The sequence below is a fragment of the Neolamprologus multifasciatus genome, chromosome 19 (genome assembly GCF_963576455.1).
Source record: "Neolamprologus multifasciatus chromosome 19, fNeoMul1.2, whole genome shotgun sequence".
Lineage (NCBI taxonomy): Eukaryota > Metazoa > Chordata > Actinopteri > Cichliformes > Cichlidae > Neolamprologus > Neolamprologus multifasciatus.
Genome location: NC_140457.1, coordinates 28,765,991 through 28,786,310, shown reverse-complemented (window position 1 = coordinate 28,786,310; position 20,320 = coordinate 28,765,991). Strand labels below are relative to the sequence as shown.

At 39.6% G+C, this 20,320-nt stretch overlaps 1 protein-coding gene and 1 long non-coding RNA gene across 8 annotated transcripts in view; both read left to right on the top strand.

Moving 5' to 3' along the window:
* Positions 1-20,320, top strand: part of nrxn3a (neurexin 3a) — a 190,859-nt gene that overhangs the window by 53,977 nt on the left and 116,562 nt on the right. The window lies entirely within an intron of this gene.
* On the top strand, positions 513-16,137 carry LOC146496777 (uncharacterized). The gene is made up of 2 exons (XR_014871264.1): positions 513-9,130; positions 9,369-16,137. It is a non-coding gene; the product is annotated as an uncharacterized LOC146496777 (long non-coding RNA).

The window sequence follows — 20,320 nt, the reverse complement described above, 5'->3', positions numbered from 1 at the left end:
TCCCTGCAGGATTGGTTTTCCCTTTGTTGGGAGCAGCGCTGGGCTGTTTAAATCACGGACAAACAGTATCCCACATTCTTGATTTGTAGTTCACCAACACTTGTTGTAATGACTAACTACTCCTGACATTTTGGAGATGTTAGCTCTTTATACAGTAAAGTTACAGCGGGATACAAATAACATCAGGCTGATCCTGCCACGATTTGTTCCCCCGGTTCAAATCACGGACAAACAGCATCCTACAGTTATTTATGTTTTTGAACCCATTTTGCAGAGGGATTCGAAACGCCGTTTACGTGTGGATGAAACAGCTGCGTTTTCAAAAATACCCGTGTAGGTGTGGACGTAGCGTAAAAGACTTAGTAGTTTATTTTTTTACTACCTGTAATTTATTGCAGATTACTTGTATTTGCTTAATTGTTTACTAAATGTTTGAGGTGTGAAATCAACCACAATGGAGCAAAATATGTGTTCGTGCGTGCGCGCGCGCGTGCGAAGGGGGGGGGGGGGGCGCGAACATTTTTCTTGTAAAACAAGGGGGGCCCAGCAAAAAAGGTTTGGGAACCACTGGACTAGCGGACGAACTCTCCTTTCCAGCACCCTGGCATAGCCTTTCCCAGGGAGGCTGAGGAGTGTGATCCCCCTGTAGTTGGAACACACCCTCCGGTCCCCCTTCTTGAAGATGGGGACCACCACCCCGGTCTGCCAGTCCACGGGTACTGCCCCTGATCTCCACGCAACATTGCAGAGGCGTGTCAACCAGGACAGCCCTACAACGTCCAGAGCCTTCAGGAACTCGGGGCGGACCTCATCAACACCAGGGGCTCTGCCACCAAGGAGTTGTTTAACTGCCTCAAAATTTAATTTTAAATTTGTTTGTCTGTTTCTCTGTTTAGAAGTCTCACTAGCACAGTCACAGCTGGGATGACATCAGAGGCTAGTGCGTCGTAGCTGCTTACTTCTTTAGTTAGTTCCTCAAAGGGGGCGAGGATGGCAACAGTCGTCTCCACAAGAACCCATTGGTGAGCGGTGAGATAGTCAGGGAGTTCGGACACATACACGCCCAGCACTCGCTTTTGCTCAATGAGGGACTGGAGCATGTAATACGTGCTGTTCCAGCACGTCTGTACGTCCTGCTGCAGTCTCTTTATTGGCTGGTTGAGCTGTCCCTGAATGTCCTCGAGGCGGGAGTAGGCTAAGGCGGAATGTTTAAAATGCCCAACTATTTTCCGTCCCACTGCTATAGCATCAGCTATGCTCCTCTGTGCTAATAAGCATGGGTAAATAAGCGTGGGTAAACTCTTTGTACTCGTTGTCGTGTTGGGATTTTAGGTGCTTGATTAAATTGCTTGTGTTAAATGCGCTACCTTTTGAGCCTCCTCTGGACAATTTCGCTGAGCACAATTTGCAGTCCGCCTTTGTTTTCACGTCTTGTTCACTTTGAAATAGTTCCACACAGCTGATATGTCTCGCCTCGCCTTCTCCCCGTTCTGAGCTGCAGCCGGGGCCTGGGGGCGGGCACTCGGGGCCTGTGATTAACCTCTTACATGCCGCTCAAACATAGACAGGTCTCAGACTGTGGTATCGGTCCTCGGTATCGGGGGACTTTTAACGAGTACGAGTACTTTAGAAAATGTGGTATCGAGGCCGATACCCGATACCGGTATTGGTACCGGTATCGGTATCGGTGCATCCCTACACTGAATATTCGTTTTTTCATCATTGCCCCATCATGCATTCAAGGTTCAGATGTGAAGCTGTCTTTGTGCTACAGAGGAGGAAGAAATATTAAACATAAAACGAGGTTTAATCTTCTGAAGTGGCTGTTAGTTTAAATACAACTTTTCAACACGCAAACACTTTCTGTAAAGTTTGGCAGTCAGTCTTTCTGCTACAGGTCCAGTGACAGTCATTTACAGGGAAGTAAAAAGTGTGTAACAATTTTACTCTGGAGATAAAAGGTGTAAGAAAGAGAGGACAAAAGAGGAAGATGAGAGCTTCTTTTCTAAAGTAAAGACTACTCAGAGTGGCATTACGTAATCTAGAAATTTAACGCTTACGTGTAAATACTTACTCATTTTATATTTTTTATATGATGTTGGATTTGATGTGATAATTCATAATAATCCCATAATAATAATGTCATAAATTTATACTGGACTGGAAGTGGGTTTAAACGGGAGTAAACTGGGTAGCTTACAATGATTCATTTAACAGTGATAAACTACCGTATATTCCACACTATAAGGCGCACTTAAAATTCTGAAGTTTTCTCAAAAATCGACAGTGCGCCTTATGTATGAATTCTGGTTGTGCTTACTGACCTGGAACCGATTTTATGTGCTACACGGCGCTCAGAAATCTGTCAAAAATGTTGTAGTACGACTTTGGTAAGCTATGAAGCTGCACTGCTTGATGGATTGTTGGAGCATTATGGCTACCGTAGTCAGGAGCCTCACGGAGTAATCTGGGTCCAAAACTCCATCCTCTTCAGGTCCCAAAGTCAAACAAACTCTGCGGCATCGCAGAGAGTTAAAAACTGTCTAAATTCGTTCATCTTTAATAAAATGATCAGCGTTGCTGCTTTACCAGGTGTAACAATTAAGTTTAACATCCAGGCATCCATGAAAACAGGATTTATTACATTTAACAGAGTTAGAAGTTAGCAGGAAGTTAGCTCGCTAGTTTCCACCTAAACATGATATAGCATGTTCTGACTGAGAGATTTCTGATAAAATTCAAACGTACAGCTCTGCTATCACTTCCAACTTAAATGAAGACAGAAAACTAAACAGCAGTGACATTTGTAGGGTTACTGAAGTTGGGCTAGCTGGTATATAATGATGTGCTATGTGGTGGCTAGCTACACAGCTATGTTAGCGTAACATAAACAGTGAAGCTGGAGGATGAACGCTAACTTTTTTCCACTCGATAAAAGTTAACGTGAGGGTTCCTGATGGTTAGAGACAAATGCAATCGCATGGCAGGATGCTGTAAACGGACCAAACTTCAGTCAGGAGAACAACTGAGATAATCCATCCACAATACGAGGTTAGTCATTCATATACTGCAACAACATGGAAAAAGAGCAGCTGAAGAGAATTCAACATTAATGAATCAATGGTACAGAAGTGGAGGAAGCAAGAAGAATGAGTTGAATAAAATTTGACTTAGGACTGGGCGATATGGCCTAAAATTCATATCTCAATATTCTTTAGCTGGATGGCGATATACGATATATATCTTGATATTTTTTAAAACCATAAAGTAAGAACAAAAAGAGAGTTCTTAGTCAAAACTGTGTCCCAGATCTCACATAGGCACTTTTATTAACATACAGCGCAGATGTACATGGAAATTACTCAGAAATAAATTATCAGCATTTATTAAATACTAATTCTCCATAAATAAATAAATTTAGTGTAAGGTTATAGTCCGAAAAATACGGTATACGAGTTTGTAGGGTAGTTTGTTTTGGGGCAGGGGGCTGGAGACTTCGTGGTCTGGGATACAGCACGCAGTTTCACACACTCTTCATTTTGCACTTTATGGCGCTGTTGTAAATGGTGAAAATACTAGTAATGCTAGCTGCACGTAACCGCTAACACTAACCGCAACGCTAACGCATTGACGCCGCAGTAACTCGTTAACGGAGATTTGCCACGTTTATACAGTTATGCCGTTAACGTCATTTTAACGAGAGTAACGCTGCAGCACTGAAATGGTAATCTCCAAATGTTTTCTTTTTACCAACCAGCTCCTCTTTGATAGTTGCCGTATCCGCCCTGTCGTTGCCTGCAGGTGAAGCGATGGGGGAGGGGGAGTTGTGTTCAGTGAAGGAGAGGCGAGGCAGAGTAACGCAGCGTAGAGACAAAAGTGGACAAAAGAGAGGCAAACTTGCAGTTCCACAAGTATATTTATAATGTAACATAGACTATATCGATATAAACGATATTGTCACATCTCATATCTCGTATAAAAATATATCGATATATTTAAAAACTCGATATATCGCCCAGTCATAGTTTGACTCATCTGACTGCTTTGTTTCGCTTAATGTGCCCTATAATCCGGTGCGCTGTTGTATGAAAACTAGTGCTGTCAATAGATTTGAAAAGTTAACTAATTAATCTCACAATTTCCTGTAATTAATCGCGATCATTCGCAATTACTTGATCAATAGCCTGGTTGCAATTAAATTTTTTTCACCTGTATATTTAAGCACGTAACTGACATTTATGCAAAAATAATGAAGTAAATGCAGAATAAACACAAAGAATGTGTGCTTAAATTCAAAGAGAATTTGAATAGTTTTCTTCAATCGTTTAGCACAGGTTCTCTCCTGTAAAAAAAAAAAAAAAAACTTTAAAAAAACCCTATATACTACAGCGCTCTAGACCAACGTTTTGCCACGGTTGTACTGGCGCGACTAACAGCACAAAAGTTAGGCGCACCCAAATTTTTCAACCGCATTGCTTGTACAATTTTAGGTATTTTAGGTATTAGGTATTGTTTTAGGTTTTAAGTGCATACCTAAAACCGCAGTTTTAGGTATGCACTTTTTTGTGGGGAAAAATTGCTGTCCATACAGACAATATTGATTTGTAAATGATTAACTAACAATCTTGTCAACACAAAGTTCTTTATTTAGAGCACATTTCTAAGGAAAGATAAGTTACTGAAAAAGTGCTTGTGCTAACCCTTTAAAGCCGGTCTGAGCAGCACGCTCTGTTTTGCTTAGCTATTTTTAAATCCCGGTAGCACTGCAACCACGTGAGCTAGCACAATAAATTTTTTGCATATGAAACCGGAGGAGTTGTACTTACATCTTATGCCATCAGCTTGTCCTCGGTCACAGTTTCCTTCCACATATAGCTTTGCAAAAACTGCATAAAAAGCGCTTGCAGCAACAAAAACATAATATTCCAGAAACACGCTTTGCTGATCTGATCAGCTGTTCATAACACTTCCTACTCCATCAGCACGAACTATCGCATGTCCGCCATGACCTGCCTGAAACCGGAAGTGACGTCATTTTGCGGAAATGTAGTTTTTTTTTACCATCAGGGCCTCATGAGCCTATACTGGTGTTTTTAAATGTTATGTTTGACTTTATGACTTTCTGTGTCGTTTCTGGGATGCTTAGGACTCATATTGCACTGCTGGAAATAGTTTATTTTGATGCATATGCTGTTTTTTTGGCAAATTTGCATTATAATATTTATTTTTGTTTTTCCTGCAGTATATAAAAATTGGTGTATTTCAAAAATAAAACTATGAAGACACTCAAAATAAATTTCCTGTGGTGGGAAATTATTTTGTGCAACTTTTTTGTATTTACAGTTTTGAGGGATAAGCCTCTTAAATTTCTCTAACTAGAAATATATGTTAAAAAAACAAAAACGATTTTAAATTTTTTGTAGTTTATTGCACTTTTTTGCAATTTATGTAATTACTATGCACTTAATGCAGACATATTATTAAAATTTGGGCTATAATGGTTGTATTGATGTATAGTAACTTGAAATGCTCCCAAAAATGGCTCCACAGCATGTAAACATATAATATAAGCTCTGGCGGACCTGGTTCTACGGTAGGTCTTAAAGGGTTAATGTGCGTTGGCACTTTTTGGCAATATTGTAGACAATGTTAAACTTAATCATCTCATCAGCTCCTCTGACGACCTGCTTGCTGCTGCCTTCCGCTGAAAGGCAGTGTTAGAGGAGACACTATAATGTGTTTCCTGGATACACTGCTGCTTTTTCAGCATTCAGAGGTTGATGGCTCCGTGTCACAGCTGGCTATGAATTTCAGACAGATCAGGCCTTAACTTAACAAAAAATGTATCAATAGTTCTTTTCATCTTTTCTTATTACCCACAGCTACATCCACTTCTGTCAGGCCTAGGCTGCTCATGAGGGCTGGGTTTTATCACTGATTTCTATAATCCATTCAATTCACAAGGTCCTGATTCGATTCAGTTTTGACTGAAACAGTCAGAAATATTATAATTCTGCTCATTTATCAGTACTGATACATGTGAGACTTTATCAGAGGTGTGAACATCACAGCAGAGGCCTTTGTGTGAAAGTAACTGAGGATAAAACAGAAAAACATGAAGGAGATTTTCCTGGTCTGGATTTTTATAGCAGAAAAACTTAAAAATATTCTGCAACTTTGCATAATTTTAAAAAGTTTAAATTTCTTCAGTATTGAACAACAGAAATTAGTCTTTCTTGTCTGAGGTCATTTAAGTAAAGTAAAAAAAAAAGACAGCGGTCGACAGCGCTGTAAACAACGGTAAACTGATGGGTAATAAGCAAATGAATAATGTAGAAAACAGAGATTTGAGATGGGAAGCTGAGAGAGAGCTGTGCATGAAGTGTGATTTTATTGTGGTGGAAGCAAAACAGCAAAAGAGTGAATTAATGACGACATTTAACAAATGTGAATCATAGTTTGGATCTTCTTTTCCCTGGTTCAGGGAATCTTGGTTGGAAAGAGATAAAACCTGCAGCTCAGAATCATAAAGAAGACACAAACGCAAAGCGCCGCCGACGCATTAGAATCAGTGAGCTGTCGGCTTTCAGCCCCAACGGCGTGTCCGTGTACGGGCTGTCGGTTGAGAAAGCAGAGACAGAGAAATTTGAGACCAGATTGGTCTCACTCTAGAGCCCTGTACTAATAAGTATACACTAATATATAATATTTATTAGTGTTGTCAAACAATTCAAATGTTTAATCAGAGTCATCACAGGGTTACTGTAGATTAATTTTGATTAATCACGATTAGATATTCATTTTTATTCTATATCAATCGCATTATGTTGCATGAGTAAACAGACCTGAGAAAACAGTTAAAATATGTGTATTGAACATCTTGCACATTCATGTTAACAAAAATAAACATTTATCCACTCTGTCTGTCACTCTTGGGGAGGCGCTTCAAGTCCTTGAAACGAGGAACCAAAGCTGTGTAAAGTGCATGTTTTCAACAATATTAACAGGTCTGCAGTTTGTTGCAATCGCTTTGGCAACTGTGTCAGTGAATATGTGCGAGGTGGACTTACTGCGTCCCCGATGCTCTGTGAGCAGTTTGTCCAAGCTGTGTGAGACGTTAGCCAAAGTGCTAGCAGCATCCCCGACTAACGTATGCTTCGCGTCAATGTGATATTTTAAGCTGGTTGTGCTTCAGTGAAAAGAAAATTCCTTTTTGCACAATGTGCATAATACTTTTATTTGTTTGTTTATTTGTTATTTTTTAATACTCAAATTTCCCATCGAGAGAGCCAAAGTGCGTTTATCATTTTCCATATTGAGTTGATTGATTCAGCCATTAGCATGTGCGAAGGTAACTCGACTTGGACAAACTGCCCGAAATGTGTTGACAGAAACATTTCAGGGATTTTGAATCATTCTGCACTCCAGATGCGTTAATTGCGTTAAAGATTTTAATCACGTGACCGTGATGGCGGATTCATTTGCGTTAACGTGTTAATTTTGACAGCACTAATGAAAACAGACCTTATGGTCCAAAACATACAGTGTATTGCAGAAGTCCTATTAGGCTGTAGTATTTAGTGTTTTTTCTTAGTTTAGGTAATAGATAACAGTGTAGATGATAAAAGAGAGAGGGTTCCCCCACCCGTCAATTCCTACTTTAACTAATAGTCAGCCTTGTGATAGAGGAGGATGCTGGGGAAACTGGAGACCAAATTTGGCAACTTTCTGTAAAAGGTTAATGATATGCTGGTGTATCCCTGAAGATACAATAAAGTAAAAATGTATCAATTTGGCCAAAAAGCCAAGCAACAATATTACAAACCTGAATGTGGCCATTCTGCTCTGTGAAATGACTATATGGTCTCACAGATGTCCAAATTATGATGTTAAAACAAGTCTTGTACATCTGAGAACCAGTTTTAGGTTGTGTAGAAAGATAAGAAAACACTGTCTGTGTGTTTCTTTCACACACTGTTTCTTTCTCTAATGCTTTCTAATGTTTCCATGTGTCCCATTAAAGTCCAATTAGTATATTTTGTTCAACTTCATATTTATTGTAGACTCTACACAACTTACCAAGATGCAAAGAAACTCGTCTCCTCATTACCATCGTCCCACTGTGCATGACAGTGTCAGCCATTGTCACGACCACACAACCCCACTTTATTGTCCTGTCATTATTCAGTCCTCAGTGAGCCTCTGTGGACTCTATCAGTGGCTTCATCTTGTGTTAAAGGCTGCAGTGAGGGAGCAGTGGCAGGATCCAGTGTTCTATAGATATTATCCTCATGTCACGATGCTTGCAGGCATAACTTGACACTTGTGTGTTTGCGTGTGGCCAAAGTGTCAGTGGTTTGTTGTTCCAAGTGTGTACATACACAAAAATATTATGAAACACAGTGTTAACTGATTGGAGCAAGCTTTGACTAAGTTTGTACGTGTTGAGCTATTCCCACGTGTACAGCAGTGTTAGTGTCATGTTTAAAAAAAGTCCATTGATTCTAGTCTGAGTTCATTACTGTTGTGTCTCACTGTAGTTAACCACAAAACAACAGCTGTTCCGCTTCTCTGCTGTCAATACTGCTGCCTGTTATTTCCACTTCAGTAGCACAACAGTGATTGAGATCATTTACAGCTATGACTCTATACACTGAACTACTATTGATTCCTGAAACCTATTAAAATCCTTATTCTATTTTTAATAGTAATAATTTGATGCATACAAGGTCTTGAATAATCAGGCCCCATCTTATCTTAATGACCTTATAGTACCATATCACCCCACTGAATCATATCTGTTATTAACCTCTGTCTCTCTTCCACAGCATGTCTTTATCCTGTCTTCCTTCTCTCACACCAACCAATCACAGCAGATGGCCCCGCCCCTCCCTGAGCCTGGTTCTGCTGGAGGTTTCTTCCTGTTAAAAGGGAGTTTTTCCTTCCCACTGTCGCCAAAGTGCTGCTCATAGGGGGTCATATGATTGTTGGGTTTCTCTGTATGTATTATTGTAGGATCTACCTTACAATATAAAGCACCTATAAATGATAATAACAACAATAATAATATAAATAGGTAATAATCACGTAGTAAATTAATATAACCAATGGTATAATTCAATTCAATTCAGTTTTATTTATATAGCGCCAAATCACAACAAAAGTCGCCTCAAGGTGCTTCATAGATACAGAGAAAAACCCAACAATCATATGACCCCCTATGAGCAGCACTTTGGCGACAGTGGGAAGGAAAAACTCCCTTTTAACAGGAAGAAACCTCCAGCAGAACCAGGCTCAGGGAGGGGCGGGGCCATCTGCTGTGATTGGTTGGGGTGAGAGAAGGAAGACAGATAAATGATTAATAATAGCAAGGAATTCATTTTGCAGGGTTACAAGAAACGTGACTGAATAGAAATATTTTGAGAGCATTTTACAAATAAGTAAATACAGTTAATAGAAAAAGCAGTGCTTGTATGCTCAGGTATAGTTGAATATATAATAAATTAAGTACAGAAGAACCAAGCCAACTCTATTGCCTCACACTTCCTGGTTCCAACTCATTCTGTAGAAAATGATGTCTCATTGGTTTTTCCGTCATATTACCCAAAGGTTTATTTTGGTTGTTGGTCTTTCCTGCAGGCATCTCATTATGTGAAGAAGTGACAACAACAAAACAAACAAATACCGTTGGAAAGAATCATTGATGGTGATTTGTTGTGGTAATGGTGTACGTTTACTGAGTGTACAGGTTTTGATGAACACTTTACCGGACAACATTCAATCATGATAAAGTGTGTTTTCATGGATCCGCGTGCGATGTGTGCAGAGTAGATTACTGCAGCGGACCCTGCTATCTTCATCAACCAGATGCTCGCTGTGACACACTATTCACATGACAATTCAAAGAGAGAGAGCGCTGTTATCTCTGTCTGTCCAGATCCTACACTCTCACCTCCCCCACCCCGCTTCCTCCACTCCTGGTGCCCCTTCACATTTATTCCTTTCTGCCCCCACCCCCCACCCTCGTTAATGCATGATTGCTTTCCTATTCATCTTTAGGCTTGAAACCCTTTGCCTGTTAAAACTGCTCCTTTTATTTAATCGTAAATAATTTTTAAAAAGGCCACTGAGACAAGTGTAACGTATTTATAATAAAGGTAACCGTTAGTCCAGCAAGTTTTAAAAATGGCAAAACTAATACTAGATTTCTTTCTTTGAAATATTATCTATTGTATCCTATTAAAGCTAAACTAACCCCACTCTGAATTGTAAGCTTGCAGATAGAAGGACAATGATGGAAACGAGAGTAAAACAAAGTCCAAAAATGATCAAACAATGATGGGAAAGGACCACATGGAGCACAGGTAATGAAACTGTCAGATGAATGACGTTAAGCTCAGCAGTCAAAGAACTGAGGAAGCAGAAGAACAGGTTGGCGAGGTGGAAAACGGTGCGCAAACAACTTGGTTCATATTTAAAAAATGCTTAATGGTCCAAATGCAGCACATGCTGACCAAAGAGGAAGGTCAAAGAGAGAGTTTCTTCTTTCTTTCTATTAGAATATACAACATGCTGTTAAACGAGACTCAGTGAACACACTGAGAGAGAGTATGCTTAATTATTTAATTTAATTTAAGTATGTTTAATTCTGACTGATTGGCTCACAGAGCAAATATCATACTGACCAAAGTTACGCACCAACACAGACAGGATGATAAGAGAAAAGCCGAGTTTTCTTTTGGGGAGCCTGTCTTCTGGAAAGATTTGTGGTTTGGAGAGCCCGTTCTCACTCCCGAGGCGTAACATGCCGACGTTTTGTCACGTCCCGCGGCGTTCCTGATGAACGCAAAAGGAGACCTTCGGCGTTCTTATGGTACGTGGCGGGTTATGGCTGAAATCCAGTGCAATGACGCTCCCGCGGTAATAGACGTTCCAGCCCTGTATTCCAGCCCTAAACCTAACCTTATCCCTAGCCCTAACCATAACCTTTTTCCTGATCTTAACCAAGACTTTAATGATGTTAAATAGCGTGTTTCTAAGTGATTTGAAGAAAAAGAGCGAACATGTGTAGATTGAGTCCATACGGTTCTCATATTTCCTCATTTTTCCGAGGTCGTCATTTAGGAATGTGGTGGGTAGCCGAAAACGTAATATGTTAACGATTTGTCACCGAGCGTAAAATGTGACGCTTTGGGAGTGAGAACGTGTTGGGTTTGGATCAGGTGACATTAAGTGACTGACAGACAGGATCAGACAGTAGGACCACTGAGGAGGAGGAGGAGGCCTGTTCCAAGGCCAGCAGGCTGGGAGTTTACCTGGTCTTAGCAAAACAACAGATATGTCATGTCTTCTTTTTTATTTGTCCTTGTGATGAACATAAAATAGAAAATTATTTTACAAAATAGATATTGTATAATCACATACATACAGCACAAACAAACAGTTAAAAATAGATCATGTGATCATGTGTGTGTTCACTGGCCTGCTTATTCTCCTCTGAGGATTTGGACATGATGTTTTCTTGGATATCTTGATGATGTTCATCCATTTTCTTTGTTTATCCAGTTCAAGGTTGTGATCTGAGACTTTTCCAGCTGTCACAGGGTGAGACAGAGGGCGCACTCAGGTTCCCGTCTATCACAGGGACACATAGGAGCAGACAACAGTTCACACTTACATTCACACATTTGGCCAATTTAGAATCACCCATTAACCTGTATTGCACGGACTATGGTAGTAAGAGAGAATATCTGGAGTAAACCCATGCAGGCACAGGGAGAACATACTGCACAGTGCTATGGTGGTTAGCACTGCTGCCTCACAGCAAGCAAGTTATGGGTTTGAACCAACTGGTTGGGTGTGGCCTTTCAGGCTTTATTTTCTTGCATTTTTAAAGATCCTGTGTTTCTGTGCTCATTACCCACAAGCTGAAAATTGCTTCCAAGCTACTTATGTGTGCTTTCTTTTTTATGGTTCTTTGGCCAATGAATCCCATAATCACTTCCCTTTGCAGTAAGAGCAGGTGTTGGCATACCCTGCAATAATGTCCTTTTGGACACAAAGTGAAATGCACTTACAAAAACTCAGCTGTTTACCTCCTGCTGGCTATTAACCCTTCAAGACCTACCATAGAACCAAGTCCGCCAGAGCTTATATTATATTATATTATATTATATTATATTATATTATATTTTACCTGCTGTGGAGCCGTTTTTGGGAGCATTTCAAGTTGCTATACATCAATACAACCATTATAGCCCAAATTTTAATAATATGTCTGCATTAAGTGCATAGTAATTACATAAATTGCAAAAAAGTGCAATAAACTACAAAAAAATTAAAATCGTTTTTGTTTTTTTTAACATATATTTCTAGTTAGAGAAATTTAAGAGGCTTATCCCTCAAAACTGTAAATACAAAAAAGTTGCACAAAATAGTTTCCCACCACAGGAAATTTATTTTGAGTGTCTTCATAGTTTTATTTTTGAAATACACCAATTTTTATACACTGCAGGAAAAACAAAAATAAATATTATAATGCAAATTTGCAAAAAAGCAGCATATGCATCAAAATAAACTATTTCCAGCAGTGCAATATGAGTCCTAAGCATCCCAGAAACCACACAGAAAGTCATAAAGTCAAACAGAACTTTTAAAAACACCAGTATAGGCTCATGAGGCCCTGATGGTAAAAAACTACATTTCTGCAAAATTACGTCACTTCCGGTTTTGGGCAGGTCATGGCGGACATGGGAAGTGTTACAAACAGCTGATCGGATCAGCAAAGCGTGTTTCTGGAATATTATGTTTTTGTTGCTGCAAGTGCTTTTTATGCAGTTTTTGCAAAGCTATATGTGGAAGGAAACTGTGACCGAGGACAAGCTGATGGCATAAGATGTAAGTACAACTCCTCCGGTTTCATATGCAAAAAAAAATTATTGCGCTAGCTCACGTGGTTGCAGAGCTACCGGGATTTAAAAATAGCTACGCAAAACAGAGCGTGCTGCTCTGACCGGCTTTAAAGGGTTAAAAAGAATGTAGGCTTAAGGCAGAAATGCGCATCACTGTGGATGCTGCCCCAGTCCATCTCTCAGTCTCATGAATCTCCCCTCACTTCTGTACGGGACACCGAGATAGTTAAACTCCTCCACTTGGGGCAATAACTACTCCAAGACTTGGAGTGAGCACTTCATCATTGTCTCAGACTCATACTGCTTCACACGTGGGTGTGATCTGGGCCAGACCAAGCTGAAGGTGACCACGTGGTGAAGCCAACAGAACCAAATTATCTACAAAAAGATGACCACCTGGCTATGCCTACAAGTTCTGTTCATAGAGTTGGTGACAAAGGGCACTCCTGGCAGAGTCCAGCACCCACCAGAAACAAGTCTAACTTAGCTAACATAGCCTAACTTCTACCCAGGGGCCAAATGACCCATAACATCGGTCAACCTTCCACAGGGTACCCTGAGGGTTGAAGGCCTTTTTCAAGTCCACAAAATACACGTACACTGGTTGGGCTACCTCCTCTGCACCCTCACATATCCTGGTGAGGATAAAAGGCTGGTTTGGTGTTCTGCAGAGTCACATTGTTCCTGCAGTATCTGAGTTTTCTCTGTGTTCTCTGTATTGTTGTCGGCTCTTTACCGTACAATATAAAGCACCTCGAGGAAACTGTGATTTGACCCTATATAAATCAGATTGAATGAGTTATCATTTAATTATAAATGTACGATAGCAACACACTGACATGTTTTTCAAACCAGTATTTAACAAAACTGTTTGGTTTTGTTCTGCGTTTCAGTTTTGTGTTGAAATTTGCTTTTCGGTGGTGTGAAGTTCTGACATGAGGCGAGCTGCTGTGTTGTAGGGGGAGGAGGAGGGGCAGATAGCGATGTGATTATTAGCCCTCCTTGGGGGCTTTTGTCTGGGCCCCATGAGAGAAGGAGGTTAATGCCACTTAGCCTCAGGAAGGCTTGCAGAGGCCCATTGTGTGTGTGTGTGTGTGTGTGTGTGTGTGTGTGTGTGTGTGTGTGTGTGAGTGAGTGCACATGTGTGTGTGTGTGGCTCTGAGAGTGATAATGTGATATGCTTCTCTGTGGCGAGCCAAAATCACTTACTGTTTTTGTCAAGTCGCACACACACACACACACACACACACACACACACACACACACACACACACACACACACACACACACACACACACACACACACACACACACACACACACACACACACACACACACACACACAAAGGCTTGCATGTGTGTTTTAAATAGAGAAGGTTTGTGTTTATCGCATAATCCTTGAAAGAGTAGTTGTCAAACAGCTAACAGATCATCTGCAGAGGAATGGTTTATTTGAAGAGTTTCAGTCAGGTTTCAGAGTTCATCACAGCACAGAAACAGCTTTAGTGAAGGTTACAAATGATCTTCTTATGGCCTCTGACAGTGGACTCATCTCTGTGCTTGTCCTGCTAGACCTCAGTGCAGCGCAATATCTCATTATCTATATCATTCTTCTTCTTATTATTATTATTATCATTCTTCTTCTTCTTCTTCTTCTTCTTCTTCTTCTTCTTCTTCTTCTTCTTCTTCTTCTTCTTCTTCTTCTTCTTCTTCTTCTTCTTCTTCTTATTATTATTATTATTATTATTATTATTATTATTATTATTATTATTATTTAATCACATCTAATGATGAGAGGGCCTAAGTCGACAGTGAGGTGCACTATATAATATAGAAACAGCTTTTTGTTTTGTACATTTAAAGTTATCAAAATGTGTTTTTCTCAGTGTGGTCTTTTTGTTCTGGGTGTTGTCGTGTGTGGAAGAGATGAGACATGAGCCTTTAGACAACTCGGGTTTGGGTTCATAGATACAGATAGTGTAGCATATCTATTAAATCTGTTACTGAAACTCGATAATTCCCAGAAGTTCCACAAGCCTGAGGAGCTTTTTATTGAATTCAACACCGCAGTCCAGTCTGCTCATCCAACTCTGCATGGTGTGAACCACCAAAGAAGAAGAGACTCGAGAGGACAGCGAGCGCTACAGAATAAAAAACATTGGTGCCCACTTGCCCATGATTCAGGAATCGAGCAGGCAACATCGCTGCGGACCATCACAGACGTCACGGCGATGAACACTTCACATGCAGACATTCACAGAGTGTCTGTAGTGCTGTATCAGAGCACATATATATGAACTTATATCACTAAAAGGTGAACCAGTGTTTATTTATTATAAATCAATAAATTTGTCACACAATCTAAAACATTCAGTTAAAAATTGCTGTAAATATTGCTGTAGTGAGATGATTCAATATTTCTAATTATTTATTCTTTTAATTCAGAATAATCTTGACATTAGTTTCCAAATTACTTTATTTAAAAGTCTGATTCATCCATCACGACCCAGACAGGCTGTTGCTGCTCACAGAGGCTGCAGTCCTCAGCTGGAGCTCGCAGGCATCTCATAATCCTGACTGGACTGTCTTTTCATTAGGTCAGAGTGAGCATGGAGTATTAGACCTGCCACATCTCATTGTTGCAGATTGCCTGGAGACAGTGTGTGGAATTGCCACCTTACAAGTGTCCTTCAGGAATGAGTTTAGGTTTTTGATTAATCTGGCCCTCGTGTCATCCGTCCCTCTCAAAATGCAATTATGTCTCTTAGTTAAAGGACAAACTGTCCATCAGCCGAGCATGATAACAAATATGAGAAAAATGATGAGTGGCAGTGGAAGAGGAGCGAGTGCATTGGGAATAAACATTTGTTGTATTTAGGAGACAGAAAGGAATTCAGAAACAAGACTAAAGAAGAAGTAACCCAAAACAGAAAACGAGGAGGCCGAATAAACAGTTTCAGGGTTTTCAAATCTAAACGAGTGTTGCTACTGTAATGTTCTTATCACCCAGCATCGAGAGAATTCCAGAACATGTGTGTTTTTATAATATAAAACTTCTGCCTTCCTTCTACCTCTGATCATTTGTCAATTTGAAATCTGACACAATTGGAAATAAAAGCTGGTGCTCAATGCTTTTTTAAGCACCGGACAGATCGGCGGGCTGACACAGGTGACATTCACACCTCTGGGTCATCTCGAATCACCACTAACTGCACTGGGGTCAGAATAGAAAGGCCTTTTCAGTAAATATGTTCAACAATGACTTTTGTTCTTTCTGGTGTGGAACTGGAAAATGGTTTGTTTGTGTTCCTGAACAATGACTGAAAACAACTAAATCAAATCTGATTCTGCACTGAACTGGCTCCTTTATTCCTTACTCCCTGTAATAATCCCCCAACAAAACCACCCTCACCAGTGCCCCCTTTCCCCCCAACACTCCTGTTACCTTGGTGACCATCAGCTGAAAAATGGCAACCGTGGCCCTTCATTAGGTATCAACACAGGCTCCGACAGCCCAGATAATAGCCAATAAGAAGCTGTGCGTGATTGTGTGTTTGGGCGGGGGTGGGGGTGGGTAGGGATGCGGCATTATGCTGGGCAGTAAATGAAAAGCCTGCAGGGACGAAGTCAACCTTGTTGTCATGCTTCAGTAAATTGTGTGTGTGTGCATGTGTGTGTTTGTAAGCGTGGCTGGAGTCATCTTCACTTATGTGGGAAGATATGCACATGCAGTTTTACACACATGTACGCCTCATCTACACACCGACTGTGAGGAAGGACTCACACAGACAAAGGCCCATGAAGACGAGTCACAAGTCAAAGCTTTGTTTGTCACACATGCTCAACCTCGCTGTCAGCAGTCGTTAACGTCACCAGGTACTATACAAGTACAATAATGTATTAAAAATACACAAAGAAAGGTTCAAATTTGGCAAAATAAATACAAAAGGAGCAAAATCAAAATGTTTAAAGTTTAAAATATGAATTTCTGTTTTAGTGTTGTTTTAGTTATAACTAACAGTATAGCAATGTTATTATAAATTTACTGTGGAATTAATAGATCGCTGCACTTTAATAAATAGTTACTTTAAACAATAATAAAGTCTTCATTAATAATATTTAATCCCACATATTAATATTTTAGCCCACAGAAAGTAGATGGTGAATAAAGTCGAATGCAGACTTTATACTTCTAGCTGGACTAACCTGTGTTGTTTCTGCTGATCGTGCATCTCTGGAGGTCTGTGATCTTACACTGGTTCACTTTTTTAAACTAAGGCACCAGCGCCTGCCCTGGGAACCTTCAACCATCATGCATGCACATTTTATTTTATTTTATTTTATTTTATTTTATTTTATTTTATTTTATTTTATTTTATTTTATTTTATTTTATTTTACTCAGTTGAATTCTCTTAAAATGTTAAAGAGCCCATTATAATCACTCTTTAGATCTTGACATATATCATGGAAACCAAACAGTCGTTAGCATTCCTTCTTTTTCTGATCACTTTATAATAACATTGAAATCTGCAGGGATGAATCACACAGCAGTGAGAAGTACATTTCATTACATTAGATGTCTTTTGTTATGTGCTGTAACTACATTTAAGGACATAATTCCTCCACTGTTGCTCTCTTCATTACCGCGTACCAACACAGTGCAGAGCAGCTACCTAAGCTCTTGTGAGTCGATCATCTCAGTAATCGTGTTACATCCTCACTGAAACAATCTTGGATACTGTGGCTCCTCCCCCGAAGAAAGCCTCAAAACTGAAGTACTTGAATCCTTGCTATAACTTTTAAACGCTCATGTTAAAGCAGATAATCTGTAGGCTTGAAACAAAATTGCATCTCACTAATTTATTTAGGAAAAAGAGTTTGCTTTATAAAAAAAGGCTGTACGTCATACAGTGAGTCACACTGTATGACTCAGTGTTCTGCTTAGATAAATAGGCTTTTTTTTTAAATTTTGTGCAAGATTGATGAGCTCTGTGCAATCATTTTCCACATTTTAATATTTTTAATAATAATGTTATGACGTTTGTTCCCTTTACATTAACCTGAAACTAAATACAAACAAAACAAATGTTAACTTTTAGAAATAAATTTAAACTTGCATTTTTTTTTACTGCTTAAACATTTTTATTTTTAATATTAATTATTGGCAGTGTTGGCAAATATAACTTAGACTTAGTAATTATTCAAACAAAGTGTAGCCGACTGAAAGCTGTCAGCACCTGCGACAGTCATAGGGACTGTGCAAAATGCATGCAGAGGAACATGTTTCTGTTTATGTGGGTTATACTGAGCGTGTATTATTATTACAAAATAAATAGTGTGTAGAAAAACAAATACATTTCCCAGGGAGCCTCTTGCACATTTTTTCGACATAAAAGATCATCAGTGGTGCTGGTTCAGTGTCAGGAGTGTGGGTACAGGGAGCACCAGGTCAGCAGATAAGTGATTTAGGATACATGCACTACCTGTCAAAGGTTTGGACACAGCTTCTCATTTAATGGTTTTGTGTGTTTTATGTAGCAAAGAAAAAAAGATAAATAACTCTAAATACGTTTTATATTTTAGATTCCCTCCTTGCTTTGTTGACACTGCTGCAAACCCTTGGCCTCCTCTCAGTGTGTTCATGACATGGTCACCTGACATGGTTCCTAGAGTATTTAAAAGTAGAGCCTTCAGTTTTCAGGCCCCTCTTCTGTGGAACCAGCTTCCAGTTTGGATTCAGGAGACAGACACTATCTCTACTTTTAAGATTAGGCTTCAAACTTTCCTTTTTGCTAAAGCATATAGTTATAGTGACCCTGAATTCTCCCTTAGTTATGCTGCAATAGTCTGCTACGGGCTTCTGAGTATTTCTTCTTCACTATATGGTGTTTATATATAACCAGTTATTATCAATCCCTTTTATCCTGTGTTCCTTCCATCAGCCTCCAACCAGTCACAGCAGATGCCCCCCCCCCCCCCCCCCCCCCCCCCCCCTAAGCCTGGTTCTGCTGGAGGTTTCTTCCTTTTAAAAATGAATTTTCTTTCCCACTGTGTTTCCCACTTTCCTACCAAGTGTTTGCTCGTAGGGACTCATTTGGTTTGGTTTGAATTTAGTTTTCTTTCCCCCAAATAGATTGTTATAACTGTTATAATATTTGTCATTAAGGTTTGTTCATTTTTATCATCACATTTCCTTCTAGATAGACAAACCAAATTAACAAAGCTTTGAGTCTGGTGGAAGCTCCTTTTTCCCATTACATATCTGTCCGTCCCCAAAAAGCATCCCTGTAAAGGTTGGGGTTTGTACTGTGGACTTCTTAGAATAAGTATGCCATAGTAATTTTGGATATAAGAAAGCAAATACAATTGAGGATATTAAAAAGCAAAAAACTTGTTTCGTTTTTTTTTTATTATTATTATTTTTATTTTAAAACAGCTTTTGGAGAAAGGTGATTTCTGAGACTTGGCTGATTTATATGTGAAAGGACCCAAAGGTGAATTGGTCCTTGGGACTAAAAAACAAGAAAAAAGTCCAAAACTTAAAGGAGCAGACTGACCCAGGAGGAACAATCAGAGGGCTGAAGAGGGGAACTGCTGAGAAGAGAAGAAGACAAACCTTGACCCTGCTTCTGGGTTTGATGGCAATTTTGTAACAAGGGCACGTATCCGGTCTTTAAGTCTGACCGAGAGAAGCAGACAGTGATCACTGCCTGTTTTTAGGGGCTTGTTGAGATTACATAGAACAAGATACGAAGCATTAAAACATGTTAAAAACACACCAGGCTTATTAAATGCAGACTACTTTGGGCAGGTTTCATCACATCATCACTTAAAGACCGGATAGTAAATGAACTGATTCTTATATAGAGCATTCAAAGTGCTTTATACAATATATGTCATTGACATATTCACACCCATTCACACTTTTGTTTTCTACCTAACATTCACACATAACTTGGAGTTTGTATCTTGCCTAAAAATATTAGGCATGCAGGCTGGAGGAGCCAGGGAACCAGGAAACTTCCGATTCCCTTCAGCCCATCTGAGCCAGCGCCACCCCTCTGCGTTTATGGTGGAGTCCCAGTGCAGTGCCAGGAGCTTTGATGTACTACAATATGGTTGTTATTATGAGTGAGAAATATGCTCCACAATCAGTGGTCTATTTCCAGTAAGCTGCTTGCCCTTCCGGGTCATTCTGCATATTATTTTATAGAATATTATCACCATTTCCTGTTGTCGCATAATGCATGCCATATATTTGCCATTCAGCTTCTTATTATAATATTAATCTCTTTGATTTTTGCCATACAGTCGCTCTAATGTTCTCGCTTTTTTAAGTGAACATCAGTTACAAAGTGATGTTTAATCTTTAGCCACATGTGTTTTCTGTGTGTGTAAATATTGGAGA